Below are 3,364 nucleotides of genomic sequence, written 5' to 3'. Positions count from 1 at the left end.
GGAGAGATGGCCGAGTGGTTGAAGGCGTAGCATTGGAACTGCTATGTAGGCTTTTGTTTACCGAGGGTTCGAATCCCTCTCTTTCCGTACTAATTCAACAATGTTACTGACCACAATGTATCAAATCAAATAACAATCGATACTATTATTCCAACGGTTAGACCTTTATGGATTCTTTATTTCGAATTTTTGTGGTACGGAAACGAAAAGACTGGAAAGAATGCACAAGAGATGAAAATCCCCCTACCGATCAATGATAGATGAATGATAGAAAAATTTCCGGATCAAAACCTTACTTTCCTTCGGTCTCTTTACTTAGACTTCGGCGAAGGGGAGGACGAAATTGTCCGAACCCTTGTTTTTTAGTTAGGTTTAAGTCTGACGAGAATAATATTCTACAACGAGCAATTCATTTATTTTTAAACTGACCCATTTACTATCTATTATTTGATTGACTAATCCTTTATATTGCAATGGCTGAAGAGTCAAATGTTTTGGCAATTCCTGAGGGGGGGATGAATCAAGATAATTTTGAATCAGTGTTCTCGATTTTTTTTCATCTTTTGCTGTAATAATATCTCGGGGTTTGCACCGATAACTTGGTATATCCACTATAGAACCATTAACTAAAATATGTCTATGATTAACTAATTGTCGGGCTTGAGGAATAGTCGAAGCCATACCCAATCGAAAAAGGATGTTATCCAAACGCATTTCAAGTAATTGTAGTAAAACTTGACCCGTTGATCCTTTGGCTTTTCCGGCGATACGAACGTATTTAAGTAATTGTCGTTCTGTAAGACCATAATGAAAACGCAATTTTTGTTTTTCTTCTAAACGAATACGATATTGAGATTTTTTACCGGAACGCGATTGGTTTTTAAGATCGTTTCCGGTTTTGGGCCTTTTACTAGTTAGTCCCGGTAAAGCCCCCAGACGGCGTATTTTTTTGAAACGAGGCCCTCTGTAACGCGACATAAAGACTCCTTATTTTATTTTATTTAAATTTCATAAACATTTTATTTTATTTAAATTTCATAAACTTAAATGAAAACTAAATGATAAATATTATAAATGAAGTGAAATCCAGTAAAGTATTGTACTACAAAACAAAGAATAATTAGATAACTTGGATCAATATCCGGATCCTATTGTATATGTAAATGATATAAAAAAGTAAGAGTTCCTTTCTTGATTTGTTCTACAGAAATAGAACCCCTCCTTTAGTCATAAAGGTAAGTAAGTTCCTACGACATCATAGATCGGTGACCTTTGAAAAAGGGTAAGAAGTCGTTTCTTTATTTATATTGATTTATCAATTATGTCAAAAATAAAATCAATAGAGAAAAGCCGGCTATCGGAATCGAACCGATGACCATCGCATTACAAATGCGATGCTCTAACCTCTGAGCTAAGCGGGCTCACATAACAGAAATGTTACATGCATAGTAATTTACTAAATTACTGGGATCTTAGCTATTCCTAATTAATATGAATATAGAATCTAATTTCATTTCAAATAAATATTCAATATTGGAATTGTTCTATTATAGAACATAATAATTAATATAACGATTAATAGAATATAGCGATAGAAAATTTTGATCTATTTATCAAATGGATGTGTATCAATAATTAATGTGTTAATCTTAATTGCATTTAATGCAATTGAGATGATAATGAAGCGTTTCTATGTTTTCATTCTGAAAGGTGGAAGATAAGACGAACAAGGGAATCGACCGTTTAAGTATTAAATTTTTTACTAAAAAAATAATAGAAAGAGGGGCAAATATATATGTTCATATATCTATCTATATTGATATATATTGAATTGCAGATACAGAAATGATAGAATCATTTTGGATCGGAACAAATATGGGTCTCCGATAGAGAAGAGAGAGATGAAAGAAGATAGACAAGAAATCCAATAGGAGGAAACACTTTTCAATAGAGGAATCGGTATTCTAATGACTTGAGTGGTTCCAGTATAATACAAATGAAAGAAAACGGGGAAGGACATCATAATGCGATACTAATCTTAAAAGAGGGGGATATGGCGAAATCGGTAGACGCTACGGACTTAATTAGATTGAGCCTTGGTATGGAAACCTACTAAGTGATAACTTTCAAATTCAGAGAAACCCTGGAATTAAAAATGGGCAATCCTGAGCCAAATCCTTTTTTCCGAAAAAAAAGGGTAGGTGCAGAGACTCAATGGAAGCTGTTCTAACAAATGGAGTTGACGACGTTGCGTTAGTAAAGGAATGAATCCTTCCATCGAAACTCCAGAAACGATGAAAGATAAACGTATTACGTACTGAAATACTATATTGATTAATGACAACTCGAATCTCTATTTTTTATATTTCTATAATTTTTTATATTTATATTTATATATATATATAAAATTATATATAAAAATGAACGAATTGTTATGAATCGATTCCAAGATCTACAAGTTGAAAAAATAATCGAATATTCATTGATCAAATCATTTACTCCATCATAGTCTGATAGATCTTTTGAAGAATTGATTAATCAGATCGAATAGAATAAAGATAGAGTCCCATTCTACATGTCAATAACGACAAAAATGAAATTTATAGTAAGAGGAAAATCCGTCGACTTTTAAAATCGTGAGGGTTCAAGTCCCTCTATCCCCAAAACCCTAAAAAGGCCCGTTGGCCTCTTTAATTATTTATCCGTTCATTAGCAATTCAGACTTTGTTATGTTTCTCATTCATTCGACTCTTTCACAAGCGTATTTGAGCGGAAATTTGATTTCTTATCACAAGGCTTGTGGTATATATTCTATATGATAGACGTACAAACGAACATCCTTGCGCAAGTAATCTGTGAAATTTGAATGATTAACTGTCTACTGTACTGAAACTTCGAAAGGCTTATCCAAGCCCTGAAATTTCGTATATCTTCAAAAAGAAGACTTTGGAATACCTTTTTTCTTATTTACAATTGACATAGACCAAAGTCATCTATTAAAATAAGGATAATGTGTCGGAAATGGCCGGGATAGCTCAGTTGGTAGAGCAGAGGACTGAAAATCCTCGTGTCACCAGTTCAAATCTGGTTCTTGGCACATCATGAATTTGTATGAGTATCTATTCTACGGATTCATTAATAATATAGATCATGAAAAATACTGATACATGATGATGTCTGGAAATCTACCCTTTAACTAAACTATATATATTTTTTACTCTATTTATAGATGTCGAAAATAGACAAGTAAAGATAAAGAGGATATTTATAGAAATATGTAAAGGATGTATATAGATATGTAAAAGAAAAGAATTTTCTTTTGTTTCCTCTTCTTTTTTATTTGTTCATACTCTGTCTCCTGGCG

The 3,364-nt window shown here is 32.7% G+C and overlaps 3 non-coding genes across 3 annotated transcripts; 2 read left to right on the top strand and 1 right to left on the bottom strand.

Annotated features, from left to right (window-relative positions):
- On the top strand, nucleotides 1-87 carry TRNAS-GGA (transfer RNA serine (anticodon GGA)). Its single transcript has one exon. It is a non-coding gene; the product is annotated as a tRNA-Ser (tRNA).
- A 1,261-nt stretch (nucleotides 88-1,348) lies between these two features.
- TRNAT-UGU (transfer RNA threonine (anticodon UGU)) lies at nucleotides 1,349-1,421 on the bottom strand. The gene has a single exon. It is a non-coding gene; the product is annotated as a tRNA-Thr (tRNA).
- Nucleotides 1,422-3,024: 1,603 nt separating this feature from the next.
- On the top strand, nucleotides 3,025-3,097 carry TRNAF-GAA (transfer RNA phenylalanine (anticodon GAA)). The gene has a single exon. It is a non-coding gene; the product is annotated as a tRNA-Phe (tRNA).
- The last annotated feature ends 267 nt before the right edge of the window (nucleotides 3,098-3,364 follow it).

This window comes from Cucumis melo, unplaced genomic scaffold (genome assembly GCF_025177605.1).
Source record: "Cucumis melo cultivar AY unplaced genomic scaffold, USDA_Cmelo_AY_1.0 utg002165l, whole genome shotgun sequence".
In the NCBI taxonomy this organism is placed as follows: Eukaryota; Viridiplantae; Streptophyta; class Magnoliopsida; order Cucurbitales; family Cucurbitaceae; genus Cucumis; species Cucumis melo.
This window is presented reverse-complemented; position numbering and strand designations above follow the sequence as displayed.